The sequence below is a fragment of the Kogia breviceps genome, chromosome 1 (assembly GCF_026419965.1).
Source record: "Kogia breviceps isolate mKogBre1 chromosome 1, mKogBre1 haplotype 1, whole genome shotgun sequence".
In the NCBI taxonomy this organism is placed as follows: domain Eukaryota; kingdom Metazoa; phylum Chordata; class Mammalia; order Artiodactyla; family Physeteridae; genus Kogia; species Kogia breviceps.
This window is the reverse complement of record NC_081310.1, coordinates 56,375,722-56,394,752: the sequence shown is the minus strand read 5'-3', so window position 1 is coordinate 56,394,752 and position 19,031 is coordinate 56,375,722. Positions and strand designations below refer to the sequence as shown.

Here is a 19,031-nt window from a genome sequence, read left to right as displayed (position 1 = left end):
ATTATTACATCCTGGCCTGTTTTCTTGTTCTCATTATCCAGGGACAGGAAATGGAAACCCATGGTTAGGATTCTTAATTTGCTCTTGATTGTGTTGTAAAGCAGCACTGGGCATTTTCTCCATCTGTTGAAATGCAGCTCATCCTTCTTTTGGTTTCTGAGCATACCTGTAACAGCTCAGGAACATAGCAGTGATCCCTCCCAGCAGTGGGCCCAATTGTGAACAAGCATCAAAACTTTGCTGGGTCATAGGATGAGCATCACAGCTACCATTTCTATTTTTTTTAGACACTTATTCTGTAAGGGATATTCCCCCAAAGTGAAAACATGACTGACAATACATACAAGTAGTTCGGGGGAGCAAGTTAGAACACAGTCCCCCTGGTCATCACTGGTCAAGGTGGTCATCCAGAATTTGCAGCCAAATGGTTGGTGTGGATGCACAGTGACCAAGGTATTTAAATGAACACTCCTTGAAACCAGACCTTTGCTTAAACTGCTTGGAGCTGGGCTTGAGGGAAGCTTTTATGCGATGCCAGGAAAAGTTTTTCATCGATGGCATCTTCACCAATGGTTTATTTTGACCTCTGGTCATCTGGCTCTGCTCATCCAGATGATCTACTTCATTTTCTACCTTGGCAGTTCTCAGATTTGCTGGCCTGTTTACACATCTGCTGCTGCAAAACACCTCCCAGAAACAGTGCTGGGAAACTCTTGTTTAGGTGAATGACCACTGCTGAATTTATTTTCAAATTCTTTTTATTTTTGCCTCTGTCTTTAAAAAATTAGATTTAATTTTTCACTGGATATACACATTTACTTTCAAGAATCCCTGGGCACTGTGTCTTGTTTTATTTTGAAGGATTCAGGCACCGTTAGGGAACTGTCTTGCTTTAGAGTTGTCCAAACACACACTCTGTAATCCTTTTTCTCCTGAGCCTTATTTACCTATGGGTCAGCTAACTGATTACATAAATAGCAACGATAGTTCAAAATAAATTTCTTCTCTGCTTGGGCCAGGGCTAGTTCTTATTAACATTAAAGTGATGGTAGATTTAATCAATTTGAGAAAACATAAAGTCCATTTGGTTAAAAAATAATCACACTAGTCATTTGATCTGTTACTTGAAACAAAACAGTCAGTTTAGTCACTGCACATACATAGCCATTCCCACCAGTCTCAAACACAGTCTATGTTTTCTGAAGGAAAAGACGCTTCAGTCTTGCTCAGGGATGTGTCCCAGCACTTAGCATAGTGCCTGGAGCAGAGATCACATGCAATAAATATTTGTTGAGTGAATTGAAAGGTGGGTGAATGAAGGAAATCTAGACCTTTCCATGTGACTAAATTCACTTTAATGGTTTAGGGAGGGGGGTTGTATATTGGAGTGGCATTATTTGGACCTTTCTTCTAGAGAACTTAGCATTAGATAAAGTAAAAAAACACAGAAACTGAGCTGGTGGAGGGGACAGGGCAGTTTGAGTAAACAGATGGATTCAAAATGATTTACAAGGACAGTTTCAGACAAAATCCTACCATTGTTAAAATTTTCTGGTTGGACCGTATGAAATTTCCTATATTCATTTATTTGGGACCTACAAAAATGATAATTTCATATGATTCAACTAACACTATATCTCGAAAATTAGACAAAGAAAGATGCTCATTTTTCTGACTTGGCTTTAACACTAGGGAAAAGCAGAAAATAAAGAAGACTACCACCGTTGGAGATTAACTAATGAATTAATAAACTAATGAAAGGCACCAAGGAGAAAAATAAGAGTTTGTGGATTATAGCATAAATCGCATTATTCAATTGCCCAACTGCTTCAAAATATAGAAAGAAAAAAAATAACAGGATATCTCATCATTATAGTCCAAATTGGTCTAAGTTACTAAGTAAATATCCCAACTAGCTATCATTTTTTTTCTCTCTCTTAATTTGAGGTATTTTACCAAAAATGTCATAAAATCAGAGAAAGTTATAAATTTAAAAAATATTCCATTCCAGTATTTTTATAAGTGTTTAAATATCTTTATATAGTTGTTATTACAAAAATAATTTCAAGTGCTTTTTTTCCTTAATATTTTATTCTGAGCATCTTTTTTGATACTTAGCCTTATGATTGTTTTTAATCACTATGTAAATGTCCATAGTTTATGCATCCTATTTTCTTTACTATTTCATTATTGTTGGACATTTGAGCTCTCTAATTTTTGTTATTATAGCTAATGCTGCAAGAAAATCTTTACATCTGTAGCTTTTAAAATTTCTTTTGAATTACTTCCTTGGGCTAATTTCTCCAGGGCTGACAATTAAAGGAATAGGTTAAAGTAAAGGAACATTTCACAGGATACTTTAGACTTCTGTTGACGTCTAAACAGTTTTTCTGTCAAGGAAAGAGGGTGTTTTTCCCTAACTCTCTGACCATCTGCAAGTGTTTATAATCTTTTCTGGAGCAGGCGATAGGGTGGAGGGAGAGAGGAAACCGTGGAACCAGAAAGATCTGGATCCAAGTCCTGATCTGTGGCCAGTTGCCTACCTTCGGAGCCCCGTTCTTCCTCTGTGAGATGGCGGTAACCATGTCTACCTCACGCAGAGCACCGTAGAGTGGAGATACTGCTCGGAAGTGCCTACACACAAGAGGTGCTCGGAAAGCAGTAGTCATTATCATGTGTGCCTCAGTTTCTCAACCTACAAAATAAAGTGTATCATTTTCCCAGTGGAAGAAAGTGGAAACCCTGGTACACATGCTTTCTTTGTCTTGCCTTGTCACTAAATTGCAGTAAACTTGGGCAGGAATCTCTTTAGTTTTCGCATCTGTGAAATGAATTGTGTATGGTCTTGTAATTACCAAGGTGCTTTTTTTTTTTTTTTTTTTTGTTTTTGCGGTACGCGGGCCTCTCACTGTTGTGGACTCTCCTGTTGCGGAGCACAGGCTCTGGACGCGCAGGCTCAGCGGCCATGGCTCACGGGCCTATCCGCTCCACGGCATGTGGGATCTTCCCGGACCGGGGCACGAACCCGTGTCCTCTGCATCAGCAGGTGGACTCCCAACCACTGCGCCACCAGGGAAGCCCTATTACCAAGTTTTTAAGAACGTTTAAGTTACCTAGCTTCCCACCCCACTGGTATTGGCTCATAGAATTAGGAACCTAAACTTCATTCTTCCCTGAAGCTCCAAATAAACAATAAACTTAGAACTTTAAAAAAACATGCGGACTTCCCCCTTATCACAATATTTTTAATTCTCCAGTGGGAGCCTCTGTTGTGAAAAATCCAAGGACAGATTCCAACATTTTCTGCCTTGTCCCTTATGCTGGTGCGTTGGATGCAGATTTATGGCCACACAAGGACTTTGTTGGTGAGCACTGACTTGAAGAGAAAGCAAATTGAGGTCTGAAGCATCTAAACTGCTGTGGTGGAAATGTTAGCAGCTTCCACTGTCCGCTTTGCTTGCCTGTTATGATTTGTTCTACTCAGCAACTAATTTGCAGGCTCAAGGGGAAAAAAAGAAATAGAATGCGTTCAAACAAAGACAGGCAGGATCCTCGCTGGTCCAGACAACTGTTCTGTTAGTGCAGTCGTCCCTTTATATTTACAAAATGCTTTCCAGCACCTTCATTCATAACCATCCAATGGCAAGTAGCAGAAAAAGTATTGATTTTAAGATTCTTTTTTATAAACAAAGAAAATGAGGTTCAGAGGTTTGGTGACTCGCCTAAAAGTAGAACCAGGCTCCAAACACGGTTTCTCTGATCCCTTGTTCAAGGTATGTGCTCTTGAATGTTCTATGCAGCCTGTTTACCAGGCCTGCTGTCAATTTGCAGTATTATACATCAGATGACTGAATTCTGAAGCAGAGTTTTGAAGGTATTTCCCCTTAGTAAGCACGTATTATGATTTTCCTCTCAATTTCTGAAAAAATAATTGTTTTGATGCTGAATATTCTCATTTAAATATACGTTTTTCTGCTGAGTATGAAGTATTTGGTTGTTAATATAGAATTGCATTTTTCTCTGGCCTATTATTACAGTTCTGAAATCACGTTCTCCCCAATTGGTAAAATCCATATTTTCTGTTTTGCTGTTAACAAATATACCTATTTCGGAGCTTTTCTCTAGAGGGACTGGCCTCCTTCTGTGTGTGCAGGTACTGCCCCCCTGTCCTCTCCCCCACCGACCATGTTATGCATAGGTGGAACTCAAATATGTAAATCAAAGTGTAAATTAAATCATATTTGAGAAAACTTGATCCTAAATAGTAGCCGTTAACCAATCTGTTTGGTAAGAATGTATCTTCATACAGTGTGTAAGGTTTTGTGGGGTGAGGTTTTCTAAGAGAATAGCACACTATTACACACAGATGCGGGGTTGAGATTTGTTTTTTTATATAAATCCTCAAGGAGTGGGAAAATTACCTTTAAATGACAAATATCTATAATGAATTCTTAATTTCTTTTTTGTTTTTCATAAATTTTATTTATTTATTTATTTATTTTTGTCTGTGTTGGGTCTTCGTTGCTGCACACGGGCTTTCTCTAGTTGTGGCAAGCAGGGGCTACTCCTCGTTGTGTTCTCTTTTTGCAGAGCATGGGCTCTAGGCATGCGGACTTCAGTAGTTGTGGCACACGGGCTCAGTAGTTGTGGCTCGTGGGCTCTAGAGCACAGGCTCAGTAGCTGTGGCACATGGGCTTAGTTGCTCTGTGGCATGTGGGATCTTCCTGGACCAGGGCTCGAACCCGTGTCCCTTGCATTGGCAGGTGGATTCTTAACCACTGCGCCACCAGGAAAGCCCTCAGTTCTTAATTTCTTATGTCAGATTTTAGCCTTGAGTCCACTTGCATCTGCCTGGGCTGAGCTCAGGGAGTGCAAACCCTTTTGCTGTTGACTGGAGCAAAGCAAACCAAGAAATCTGATGCTGAGAGTGGAAGCATTAAATTGCCAGATTGTGGATATGGGTGGCTCTTAGTGGGGCCACTCCCCAAGCTGAATGGGAGGAGGGCTGGGAAAGGAGAAGTCTCTGAGAGGTTCTCCAGATATTTGCAGGGCTGCTGGGTTACAGGTGCATTGCCTTTGCCAAACCCTGGAGTTGGGGAAGACGGCTCAGAACACAAACTAATACCACTGTTTAGGATTAAACAAATCACCACTTCTCTCTGTCGCTGTAGATACTAGAAAGTCAGCTGTGTGTTCCTTCATTTCACCAGGTCCCCAGCATGAGACGTTGCACTGGCTCGAAGCCATCATGTGAATGTGAATGTCGGCCCTGAGTTAGGACCGCCTTTTCCTCATGCAGGCTGGGTGTGTCAGTGGAGACTTGGAGGGAGGAGGTATCACAGGCAGAGTAGAAGAGACAGCCTGGGGGTGGGGCGGGGGGCTTTCAATCTGCAGCTGTGGGAGGCCGACTGGCCAGAGCAGCGAGCTCCCGGGAGAAGGCCGCTGAAGGGGGGCTGCAGCGTGGGACGAGCCTGTGCCCAGGCCCCGTCCTGCGGGTTATAGCTCGGCGCGGGTGCAGCACGCACATGTGCTGGTGTGTTTACCTGTGTGCTCTGCTGGGGATACAGATGCCGTGCCCCAGTGTGCATGTGAAGGTGTGTGTGAGGCTGTGTGTTTGTGCACGTGTTCCAGTGTGTCCCAGCGTGTGGGTGCATTGTGTGTGCGCCTGTCTGTATGCAGATGGACGTGTCTTGCGTCTGCAGGTAAGTCTTTCTGTGTGCACCAGTGAGTGGTTTTCTGTGTATAATGTGTGCATTTAAGAGGAGGTTGGTGGCAGCCGGACAGCTCTGTAGAAGGAAGGGCAAACATTGCTTGAGCTTAGAACTGGCCAGCTAGGCAGGAGAATGGCAGGGCTGAGATTTCACTGAGCCCATTCCAGGCATTCTGTGCAGAAGGGAGTCAAGAAAACTTCTGTCCAAGCTAGAATCTCTAGGATCATGGAGAGGTGGGAGCAGCTTCTTCATAGATGTGGAGACGTCTCAGGTCTCCCAACTGCCCTCAGAACTCTGCCATCTCCCAAGTAAGCCTGCTGTCTTTCTTTCTTTCCACCTTCCTCCCAGTTCCCTCTACTTAGAATGCCTACCCTACTCCCACCCTGACCTGTGGAAACCCTGTCTTCCCCTTATAACGAAGTCTGCATACCTGGGGATCTCCCAGACCCACTGTTGACATTGTTACCAACGTTGAGGTGACAAAGGAAGGTGGAAAATTGTTGTTCTCATAACTCAAGGTTAAAAACCCAACACAAATAGTTCCCAACGGTGAGCCCTTCTCAGAGTGGAGGCCCAGCACACAGAGTTTCAGGAACATGTACCCATTAGCAGAAAATGTCACCAGCTCCCCAAATTCTCACCAGTTCCTCCCACAGTGGCCATCCTCTGAGTTTTGACTAAAAGAGTCCAAATACATTTGATGCTTTTCTTTCTTCCTGCCCTCAGAATAGATAAGCAATTCAATAATAAGGTGGCTTGTGGTGACCCATTCTGGCTGTTGAGAGTTCGTATAGCCAGACTGATAGTTATTTTTCATATCTGGTTTTTCAAACCATCTGAATGGCACATTTGCCCACAAGGGCCACCTTGCTCCTCTGTTGGGAAAGAGAGCATGGAATTCAAAGGAAAAGGGAGGAGGTGCCTGGCAGAAAATGGTGCAAATGGCGCATTTTTAGGCCTTACAGACCTTTCTAAGGCGATGAGAATTTAATTCTGTGTCTTGTCTTTTCTTTGCAACACCCAGTTGAAAATATGAATTAAGAAAAAAAAGTTTGCTGCTTTAAAATACTTCTTGATCTGCCATTCTTGCTAAAGTACTTAGAATTATACATATCTTTGCACCATGGCCATGATCCAAAGGAACCAGAGCAAGTGAGAAAACTGTTCATTGGTGGTCTGAGTGCTGAACATTTTGAGAAGTGGGGCACACTCACAGACTGTGTGGTGATGAGAGACCCCCAAACCAAACATCCCAGGGCCTTTGGTTTTGTGACTTACTCTTGTAGTCACACGAGGTGGATGCGGCAACGTGTGCTGGACCACACAAGGCTGATGTGTGTGTGGTGAAGCCAAAGAGAGCTCTTTCTAGAGAGACTTCTGTAGAGTCCATCTAACAGTGAAGAAAATTCTTCTTGGTGGCATTAAAGAAGAAACAGAAGAATTTAATTCAAAAGACTACTTTGAAAAGTATAGCAAGATTGAAATCATAGACGTTATGGAAGACAGGCAGAGTGGAAAAAAGAGAAAATCTGCTTTTGTGATTTTTGATGATCATGATACAGTTGATAAAACTGTTGTTCAGAAACACCACACTCTCAATGGGCATAAACTGTGAAGTGAAAAAGACCTTTTCTAAGCAAGAAATTGCAGTCTGTGGGATTGCAAAGAGGGAGGTAGATGTGGCAACTTAATGGGTCATGGAGGACACGTTGGTTGAAGAGGAGCCTGTGGTTGTGGAGGTAGGTGGTGGCAGCAGGATGACAGTGGATATAATGGATGTGGAGGTGATGGTGGCAACTATTGTGATGGTCCTGGTTATAGCCTTAGAGAAGGCTAACGTCGTGGTGGACCAGGATATGCAAACCAAGGTGGTAGAAATGCTAGCGGTGGCAGAGGATATGATGATTATAATCATCATATGATGATGACATTTTGGCGGTGGTAACTATGGTAGTGGAGGATACTATAATGATTTTTGGAAATTATAGTGATCAACAGTAATCAAATTATGGACCCATGAAGGGGGGCAGTTTTGGTGGAAGAAGCTTGAGCAGTCCCTGTGTTGGCGGTTATGGATCTGATAGTGGAGGGGTGGATATGGAATCAGAAGATTCTAAAAACTCAGCAGAAAAGGGTTGAAGTTCTTAGCAGGAGAGAGTGAGGAGTCATCAGGAAAGCTGCAGGTTGCTGTGAGGCAGTCGTTCCAAGTGCATTAGAGGAACTGTAAAAATGTGCTACAGAAGGAACAAGGATCCGTAGTCAGAAAAGTTACTACAGCTTAAACAGGAAAACTCCTTGTTCGGGACTGTCATAGCCACAGTTTGCAAAAAGTGCAGCTATTGATTACTGCAATGTAGTGTCAGTTAGATGTACATTCCTGAGGTCTTTTATGTCTTGTAGATTTGTCTTTTTCATTTCCTTACGTCAGGTATATTGTCTTGTAAATAGTGATAGTGGTACCAGGAATAAAAATTAAGGAATTTTTAACTTAAACAAAAACAAAAACAAGTCATCTGGTAAACCACTTGACTTACCAATGAGTAAATATTTACCAAGCACTTCTCTTGTGCCCCAAGGAAAACAAACAATTCTGTAGATGGTTGGCCCAACCAGTCCATTGACGAGGCCGGTGTATTGGAGATGGATATTGAGTGATTGAGAGCCCACAGGTAAAAGAAAGCTTCCCTAGTTCTATAGGTCATGTTCTCAGGTTTTATGAAAAAGTCTTAATTTCCTACAGGCTTGCTTCTTTGTGGTCTGGTCTAATTTTCATCATTTTGTGAGCCTGTGCTAATTTCCATGCTGAGTTTAGTAGCAAAGGAGGCGTATATCAGGAGATACCAACCAAGACTATTTTGAGCTAGGCTAGAGAGCTTCAGAAATTCCCCGCTTTGATTTCTTCAGATTAGAGAGAAATCTTTGTCTTTTCTCCCACTTCACTATCAATGCTTCAAAACCCAGACCTATATAAAATACACAAATGCTTTCTGGACAAAATGAATCTTGTCTGTTTTCTTTGGATTTCGGTGGGAACAATAAAGATTGAGCTACAAAAGGTTGGCAAAAAGGCTTATTATTTTTCTTTCTATTAAGTGTAGAGGCTTCAAAAGAACAGCTCAGAAAGTCAAATAATTGTATCCACTGCAGCTCACCCATCCATCTGCCTGCTGACCTGGCCTGTGAAATCCCCTTTAAAAACTTGGCCAGCTCTCACCTGCCCATTGCAAATGCTGTATTGTTAAATGTTCCCATCCATAATTCCACAAGGGAGGCCGCTATAAAGCAAATTCCTTCCATTTCAACAGAGTATCTCGTCAGGAATAGCTCTCTGGGGTGAGGGGAAGGGTGCCTCTAATTTTCAAAGCTTTGTAATTTTATCTTGGAGAGGGAGATACTTGGAAACCAAAAACAGATTGTGAATAAAGTTATAATCACAAACTCTTGCAATCCAAAATGGCCAGTGGGGAGGATGTGAAAGGGAAGGTTTGGAGAGCAGCTTTTTATATTCATGACAATTTCTTGATTTCTTTAGTTTGGAAAAAACACATCTGTTTGTTTCTAGCTATGGCTCTAAACATAAAGCCTCAGACCCAAAGCCGATCTAACTGCTGATTTGGTTTCAGACCATTAGCTTCCTCAGAAAATTCCTGTCAGCCATTTTGAAGAGCACAAAATGGCTCCTCTGTGCCAAGGGATAAACAGAGGATTTGGCTGCTACGGGATTTTAAAATTTGGGGTTGAATATTTTGCAGCAGCATTCAAGCCTGGAGTAATTTCAACTTAAAAAAGAAAGAAATCTAGCCTCAAAATTGGCTAATCATCTCAGATTCAGTGCAGAATGATCACTCAAAGAAGCAGGTATTGTGCCACTGGGTCCTCTCTAGGGAGTCCTCTCTATTGTCCTGGATGCTTTCCGTGTAGAGTTCCTTCAAACCCATGGTCTTTCTCCAAGTTTGACCCTATGACATTATCTTTCTCTCCCATCACCTTCATTCCTTTTCCCTGAAGGTTTTTAAAAAATCCTTTCCAAGGGAATAAACAAATCCCATGTAATGGGATTTTGAATTATGTAAATTCAAAATAATGCAATACAAAAACTTAGTAAGGTCTCAATTTATGTGCACTATTTACAATAATGTGACTCTGATTTTGTATTTATTCCTGTGAGAAATTAACTTGAATTTTGCAGAATCATAAGGAATGCACCTCTCATGTAGTGTAACTACTTTGTAATCAGAAGGGGCCTGTGGTAATATTGTGATTAGCAGAGGTGGGCATGGGGGATGCTGTCAGTAGTTGTACTTTCAGTGATAAGAACAGTAGACGGAGCCTCTCAGGAAAGATTTTCTGTGACCTTGCTCTGGTATGACAGAATCACGGAATATATGAGCTGGAAACGTTAGATACCTTCAAGTTCTACTTCTGGATTTTACCAGGGAAGAAACAGTGGTCCAAGAGATCAATAAATCAGCCAAATGTCATGTAGCAGAGTCAGCTTTTGAACCCAGGATTTTTGATTCTCACTCCAGCTATCGTTCCTCTGGACCACCAGCCTCCCCTGTTGTAAAGGAATGGTGTTTCCTGAGCTGGGCACTTGGATCTCAGGTGTGTGTAACAAGGCCTCACATTGGAATGGCGACTGCAAGAGGGCTGTGGCTGGCAGGACCATGTTAGTTCATTCTAGCCATGAGGCCCTGTCGGTGGCAGACTGGCCACTTCCATAAGCAGGGGGACAGCCTTCAACTATTTCAGGAGGTGCAAAAAAGCACTGGGTCATCCCTACCAGGAGGAAACCCCGGATAGGGACAGTTGATGCTGCTGGGGAGCCTCATTTGATCAAATTCCCATTGTTTTTAAGTTTTTTGCCCATTAGTGCCACAGGCCCTGACCTGCCCACCTACAAGACAGAAGGCTATCTGAGGGCCTTGGTTCACAGGACCTACTCTCCTGCAGCCTCTGGGAGAAAATAAAGTCAGCACTCCTCCCAGAATCCTGTCAGGAGCAAGGCAGACAGTGGACAGGCAAAAAGAAAGCTAAATACACACACACACACACACACACACACACACACACACACACACACACACCGAGCTAGAGTGCTTTTTATTGGTATAAAATAAAAGTTTAATGAATGAACAAGTGACCCAAATTCCGTATATTATTAGTACATATAGGTTCAGAAAATGCCTTATGTATGTAAATTGTGCCTCAACAAAACTGCTTTTTGTGTGTGTGTGTGTGTGGTACGCAGGCCTCTCACTGCTGTGGCCTCTCCCGTTGCAGAGCACAGGCTCCGGACGCGCAGGCTCAGCGGCCATGGCTCGTGGGCCCAGCCGCTCCACGGCATGTGGGATCTTCCTGGACCGGGGCACGAACCCACGTCCCCTGCATCGGCAGGTGGACTCTCAACCACTGTGCCACCAGGGAAGCCCAAAACTGCTTTTTAAAAAAGAAAATATCAGCTACATACAAGGGGACCTTCCCCTGCTAGATGAGGCCCTTGGAAAGTTTTGTGGAAGAGAATATTATAACAACACTTAAAATATACTTAGGAGAGTGTTTATCGAATCATTTAGCAATGCAAGGGTTCATTTTCTAATTTAGCTATTTTCATGAGTGTGAATTTTCACTTATTGGATTATCGTAGCATAGACAGACACGTTTAATTTTCTTAAGGAAGGATGTGCCCAGATTTTCCTGTCAGTTGTTCACCAATGGACGACCTCCCTGGGGTGAGCAGGATTGACCCCTTGGACTTGGAAGAATTTCCTTTTAAGAGCTTAAACATCTCTGCTGTGACTGCCCCGGGGCCATGGTGACCACAAGGACAGTGACCCACTGATCCAATGCCCTGACAGACAAACTCATCTCTAGTCATGACAGGGCATCTGTTAGGTTAATCTAGCTGGAGAGAGAAGACTAAAACCAATGAGAGAAAAATCAGGTAATCTTTCTATGAATGAAGAGGGTATGTTTTAATGATACATTTCCTTGTCGGAAATATTATCAGAGGTAGAAATAAAATGCAGAGCATAGCCGTGCCTTAATTCATCCTAAATGTATTTTCTGAGGAAGCACTATTACATGTCGGGTGCCGCACCGTGATAAATCCCAGTTGCTGTGCTTGGAGAACTCACAGTTTCGAGGGCTGATAGATGTATCCGAATAGTCTGGTAAAGTGATATGAGAGCTGCAGTAACAGTTAACACTTGTTGAGAGGAGCTTGTTTTCTGTGTTGTTTACACGCATTAGGTCAGCTAATCCTGTGGGACTTTTATTGGTGTCCTCATTATGCAGGTGGGGAGCTGAGGCCTAGGGGTACAAAGCTAGCAGAGCTGGACTTTGGCCCCAGTCAACCTGGCCCCCACTGTGAACCATATTGCCTCTGGGTGCGGATAGGAGCCTACATTTGTCATAAACTTAGAGGGAGGAGTTGGGGTTTGTTTGCCACAAAAAGTTGGGAAAAGGCAGATCTGGTGTTAAGAACAGGATGTCTTACCTCAGGAAATCAGGAAACACCAGCGAGGGCTCTTAGTGGTCCCTGCCCATCCCTGGCAGAACTTGTCAGAACCTTCTCTCTGCAAATGTGCCTTACACATCCCCAGGAGGAAGAGAGGGAGATATAGCATGCAGTGCTGTGCTAATTGATTTGACCCCATTTGGCATTTATTTTTTCAGGGAACCCCTATTAAATGGCCTACAGAATACAGATCGAGAAAAGCTCAATGGAGGACTATATTGAGTGGTTCAAAATGTGAGGGCTATCAGAAAGCTAGGCTGGAGGAGTAAAGGGATGCACTTTGGGGTCAAAGGATTTGATTGGGTAGGACTTAATGCAAAGCAGAGGAGAGGAAGACACCCCAAGAAAGGGAAGTATATATCAAAGGCATGACAGCAGCATGAGTGCAAATGCCCAGGTAAGGGCTTAGAAGCTCCATCCCTTTTGAGCAACTATCGTGCCCTACTCACACCTCCATGGCAATCAGAACAGGCAAATGATTGGGGGGACATTTTGGGGCACTGATTGTCAGGATTGTTCCAATGAAAAGAGGGGCCGATGATACTTTACTCTTCTTACATAACCTATGTATTAAATTCTGCAACAGAAACTCCCAAGAGCAGAGGAAAGTTTAGCACGTCCTTTGTAGTGGATGGTGCCTATTCATACCACGTTGGCCTCCCGCTCAGCTCCTGGCCTGCCTTCCAGCTGTTGCCATCTGCACCTCATGGCCCGAGGCCTAGCTCTGGCCCTGGAGTCTGCTCCATCCTGTGCACCTACAGGCTGCCAGTGCAGGAGAATTAACGCCCTGCTGGAGCAGCCTGCAGCCAGTGACTGAATTCTGACCCAAAAGGCTTTGCCATCATGTGTGGTAACTCTGCACTCCCTGTTCCAGGCTGTTTCCTCGAATTTGCCAGCGTGACGAAGCCCTGTTGTTAACAGGGGTAGCTAGCCAATAAGGCTTCCCTTATTGAGTTCCTTCCTGTTCCGACCAGACTCCTGCACGTATTTGCAATATCCATTTCCTAGGGCTGCTGTAACCAAGTACCACAAACTGGTTGGCTTAAAAAGCAGATATTGATTCTCTCACAGTTCTGGAGGGTAGAAGTCCAAAATCAGTGTGTTAGCAGGGTTGGTTCCTTCTGAGAGAGAATCTGTTCCATGCCTCTCCCCTAGCTTCTGGCTGTTTCCTGGCAATTTTTGGCACTCCTTGGCTTGTAGATGCATCACCCTGATCTCTGTCTCCATCTCCACATGGCCCAGTCTGTCTTTGTGTCCAAACATCCCCTTTTTATAAGGACACAGTCCTATTGGATTAGAGCCCACTCCAGTGACCTCATCTTAACTTGAGCATCTGCCAACACGTTATTTCCAAATAAGATCACATTCACAGGTACTGGGTAGGGGGAGGGGGGTTAGGACTTCAACAGTCTTTTGCAGGGCACAGTTCAATCCATAACACCTACCAATGCTTCCTGGGAACATCTCCCAAATAAAGTAACTGTATTCCAATCTTTGTCTCAGGGTCTGCTTCTGGAAGAACCCAAACTAAGACACCCTTTTGAAAACGGTACCTCAGGGGTACAGAGAGATTGTGAAACTTCCCAAGCACCATGTAACAAGTCCCTTGCTGAAATTATGATTTGAGTCATCATTTTAATTTCTTACCTAAATACAAGAAGATACTTCTCAACCTCTCCCAAGACTATCTGGAAGAGTTGTTTCTATGATGGCTTGATTTATTTGTTTTGAACACTGATTGTTATTCTCCATGATGTGGCTCAATGAGGAAGGGAAAGAAACATGTTAAATGCACCGGGGTCTTTGCCATTAGGTATCGCTAAGGGAGATCCTTCTAGCTCAAGGCATAGGTGTTCGTTTCCAGCCTGGTTGACTGTCAAGCTCCTGCTGAAGTGACTGGTGTAGATGCAGACTGTGGGGTTGCTGAGCGAACTTGGTCCCCTCCCTCCCTCCGGAAGATGGAATAAACATGTCAGAGGGGAGGGTGCTTCCCATCTCAGGAGCACCGGGGTTGCCCTTTAGAAAAACATTGCCAGCACATTCTGCAATCTCAAAATGAATCTGAATGGTAATTCAAGAGGCAGGGCTTGTTCTGGATTTTGAGACAGTTCTTCTACCTGCTCCAGACCCTCCTTTCCCAAGCTCCATCTTGACTCCACATAGCAGTGGTCTGGATGGCAGAGGGGCCCTGACAGGAGGAAGGGCTAGGGTGGCAGCTGTGGCTGGCACCTCCTGCCTTCTGTGTGGTCTCCTTGGCTGGTGAAGGAAGAACAGACGAATTTGTGTTTCCAGGTCACAGCTGCCGGGGGGCCCCAGCAGTAAGGCAGGGTGGTTCCAGTTCAGTTCTGAGTCAAGAAATGCTTCAAACATGTTTTTCTTGCCAGGAGTCACCAGGAATTGGCCATTTCTCTGTAGCTTTCTGCAGTCCATGAGCATTTGAGAAACTGGATGAAGGCCCTGACTGCAAGGAAAGGCCTTGTGAATGTGTTTTAGTTAAGAATACATTTTGACTCTAGTGAGACATGCTTGTTTACAAACACAGATATGTAGACCAGGACTAGGGATACCTTGATTTTCTCTGCTGTTGCAAGAAGATTGTGTGTGTGTGTGTGTGTGTGTGTGTGTGTGTGTGTGTGTGTGTGTGTGTGAGAGAGAGAGAGAGAGAGAGAGAGAGAGACAGAGAGACAGAGAGACAGAGAGAGAGAGAGAGAGAATTAGGAGGCAGGAAAGGGACAAGAAGATGTATTAAAAGGATATTCATGACAAAGAAAGTAATTCCTAGGATTCCTTTTCTCTTCTTGCTAGCAACCAGCGCCTCAGGGAGCTCTGGGCTGTGGGTGTGGGAGGTTGTGAGAGGAGAGTGTTGACTAGAAGCAGCACAGCTTTTATTCTACTGCTGGAAAATGTCCCCCTCCTTTGTGAGAGAAGGCCACTCTGTGAGGTTCACATCGTCAGCAAGGAGTCCTTCTTGCTCAACTGATTTAGGCGAAAGGAACCACATCCTGAAGCAGAACAGTCTTCATTTATTTCAGATTCTTTCCCTTGTAGCCAACTTTCCATTTACCTTTAACTTCCATCTCTAATGATGTTTATCGCGTGTCTGCATGCACCCGGTGTTTCCACATAGGGTCCCATCACATAGCTCATTCAGTCTTATGACAACCCCATGAGGTACTCGGCATCAGTACTCCATTCTATGGGTGAGAAAACCAAAGCTCTAAGAGACTAGTCTCAGGACTTGTCGTTAGTAAGTGGTGCCACCTAGGTTTGATGCCTGCCATTCCCAGGGTCCTCACTGTGCTGAGCTCCATCATGAATACGACTGCAGGAAGAGGTGCTATCAGAGGAGGGGGCTATGGTGTGGAATGCTGAGACCAGGTCTGAATCTCTCTCTGGGCAATTAGGGTGCTCCTGACCACATGTCTCCCCATAGGCTTTAAGACAGACCTGCCTCGGGCTCTCTCCCTGGGTCACAGGGACAACCACCAAGCCACCTGCAGCCCGTACTTCCTGCCAGCACCATTTGCAGTTGTTCAGGGCCCACCCACTGATGTGTGGTAATGGGGTTGGATGCAATTGATCGAGGGCTGCTGGTAAACACTTACTGGATGTTCTGAATGGGCCCAGGAGTGGTTAATTCTAGGAAAGCCCTGTCCTCTGGCCAAGTCCCTTCCCCAGGGCTAGCTGGTCATGACTAATGTGTGGCGTGGTCTTCCCTCACATGGGGAGGATGGTTTCTCAGACTCTCCTCTATCCTCCTTGGCGTTGCTCAGACCCCATCTCTGCTTTGAAGCCTTTGCAGCCCACCCAGCCCGCAATAATCCCTCCCTTCACTGAACTCCTCAGGCTTTCATTGTCTGCCCCTCTCAATCAATGATAAAGAGCATGGGTTCTGGAGTCACACTTACTGAGTTCAAAGTCTACTTTCGGTAATTTCCAGTTGTGTGTCCTTGGGGCAAATAAAGGCTTTCTGGATCTGGGGCTCTTCATCTGTTTATTGTGGGTAATGATACCTCCCTCAGAGGGGTTTAGTGAGGAACAAAGTCTTTAATGCATGAAAAGTGTTGGGCTTTGTGTGTAGCTCATGAACACTTGGTATACACCAGCTCGTAATATTAGTGCCCTGGGCTGTCGTATATTGCTGACTCACATCATCATTCAACTCCTGTATTATTAATTAACTTTTTATGTATGTAGTTACACGTTACTTTTCCAAATGAAAGATTCTGGAGGCAAGGACCCTGACATTGTTTGTGTTCTTTTTATGCCTAAACTATTTACCATTGGACTCTCTCGAATGAAACCCAGTGGTTAAGCAGAGCTCAGCAAACTTTTTCTCCAAAGGACCATATGGTAAACATTTTAAGCTTATGGGCCACAGGTCTCTTTCACAACTACTCAACTCTGCTGGAGTAACACAAAGCAGCCATGGACGATATGCAAACCACTAAGCATGGCGATGTTCCAGAAAACTTTGTTTACAAGCAGGCAGCTGCCCAGATTTGGGTCGTAGGCCATATTTTGCCATCCCTGGTTAAGAACAATGGGATCAGAAGTCAGATGCTTGGGTCCAAATCTACCTCCACTACTTCGTATGCCTGGTTTTCCAGCTCTGCGTCTGAAAGGAGGCCCTGTCAGTAAGTGTCTGCCCATCTCTGCCTGATCCCAGCCCATAGTACCAGGGAGACACCTGAGGTGCCCTCCTTAGGCAGCTGCACAGCTGGAGTGGGTGGTTGGCTCCAGTGAGCAGATAGCACAGGTGTGAGCTTAAAACAAAAAATGGCCTACATTTGCTGGGGGAGTATCTTCAAGGTCGATAGCTCTCTCACTAAAGTGAAATGGAAACCCCAATGTGATTCGGCTGGCCTGAGTGATAAATGCACTTGTTATTATTCTCTGATTTGCTCCGTTCATGGAGAGTTTAGTCACAGGAGTTTCTGTTCTCAGGAACTCACAGCACATCACAACACACAGCTTAATTGTCCTCATAATAATTCTGCTCTGCATAACAAGCCTTTACAGGCAAGGGGTGGGGGGCAATTATGAGAAATCATGTGTGTTAGAATTGCTACCCGTGCTTCGAGATCATCAGATAAAAGTTAATTAATAACACACGTACGTGTACAGGCCACCTCTCTAATCTTAAATTCAGGTTATAATAAAAGGATGGCATATTCTATTTTCAGCCTTCTTTAACCCTTGAAATTGTGTTGGTTTTGAGAGTAAAACTCCATCATCCTGTTAAGTTAAAGAAAGACAAAAACAGATGAGAATTATAGAGCAGTAAGAGTCTGGCTCAAAGTGGTAAGAATTATTGTAGGACAAGAAGGCATTGAGACTTCCAGTGGGACCAATGTGAGGCAGTGGGGCAGCGGCTGGCGCCTCCCGCAGTAACCATGGCATATACCGGCCTCACCGTGCCTCTCATCATGATGAGTGTGTTCTGCGGCTTCGTCAGCTTCCTGGTGCCCTGGTTCATCCCTAAGGGTCCCAACCGGGGAGTTATCATCACCATGTTGATGACCTGTTCGGTTTGCTGCTGTCTCTTTTGGCTGATTGCAATTCTGGCCCAACTCAACCCTCTCTTTGGACCACAGTTGAAAAATGAAACCATCTGGTACTTCAAGCATCACTGGCCTTCAGGAAGAAGACCTGCTCTCCAGTGCTCAGTCATTGAGGTCACAAAGAAAACTCATCTAGATGCAAAATCACCTCCATAGCCAGACCACCTTCCTTGAGTCGCCCACTTTGGCCGTCAGCTACCTTCAACGTTCACATAACATTTGAATATTTATTCTACAAAGCAGTATTTTTTGTGTGTGTGGTACACGGGCCTCTCACTGTTGTGGCCTCTCCCGTTGCGGAGCACAGGCTCTGGACGCGCAGGCTAAGCGGCCATGGCTCACGGGCCCAGCCGCTCCGCGGCATGTGGGATCTTCCCGGACCGGGGCATGAACCTGTGTCCCCTGTATGAGCAGGCGGATTCTCAACCACTGCGCCACCAGAGAAGCCCTAGAAATGAGTATTTTTTCCTGTCACCTTTTTTACACTTTGATGAATGATGTGCCATTGAATCTAAACTGTGCTGCCTCCATAAAAATGTTTATGTAATCTTCCGAGATAGAAAGTGCTGTTCTTCTGAGAAATAACATTACTCTCACCTTGGGAACTGTGGATCTGAAGATGGCTTCTGCCTGCTTACAATATGAGAATCAGCAACGTGTTTAAAAACTGTTACATGACAATAAGACTCCAGTAGGGCAGTCAGTAGGAGAACATGTTCAGAGGGAAAATCTGTTCCACCAGAACTATACCAAAGTAGATTTTCAGGATGAATTTCTTATTTCTGCCCTCTTTTGGAATAAATTATTTTTCTGCTTTCTATGGAGAAAAAAAAAAGAAAAAAGGAAAAGAAAGCATTGTGTGATGTCAAGATCTCATCATTGGGAAAATGGAAAGCTACATCATACACATTGTCTGCCTAATCATCCTAAGCCTTCTCATTGTAAAGGATGTATTGTCTTCTCAGAAGCAGTAATCTCCTTTGGGACATGAGTAAAATAAGTTGAATTCAGTTTCCCTTTCATGATATAATGAGTATTTCTCCAGTGCAACATAAGAAATAGAATATCACCCAGGAGAAACTTACATAGGCAGTGATAATGTGGAAAAATCTAATAAAGAAAACCCACATGCCCCATGGAGGAGAAGCCCTCTGTGTGTGTGTGATCATCATCTTGTGAGTGCTTCGATCACACTTTATAGTTTTGCCAAGTGCTTTAATGTAAATTACTTCATGA

At 44.1% G+C, this 19,031-nt stretch overlaps 1 protein-coding gene and 2 pseudogenes across 1 annotated transcript in view; all 3 read left to right on the top strand.

The window, feature by feature from the left end:
- Positions 1-19,031, top strand: part of CD247 (CD247 molecule) — an 80,224-nt gene that overhangs the window by 2,641 nt on the left and 58,552 nt on the right. The window lies entirely within an intron of this gene.
- LOC136793117 (heterogeneous nuclear ribonucleoprotein A3 pseudogene) lies at positions 5,966-7,402 on the top strand (annotated as a pseudogene).
- LOC131745428 (V-type proton ATPase subunit e 1 pseudogene) lies at positions 17,628-17,951 on the top strand (annotated as a pseudogene).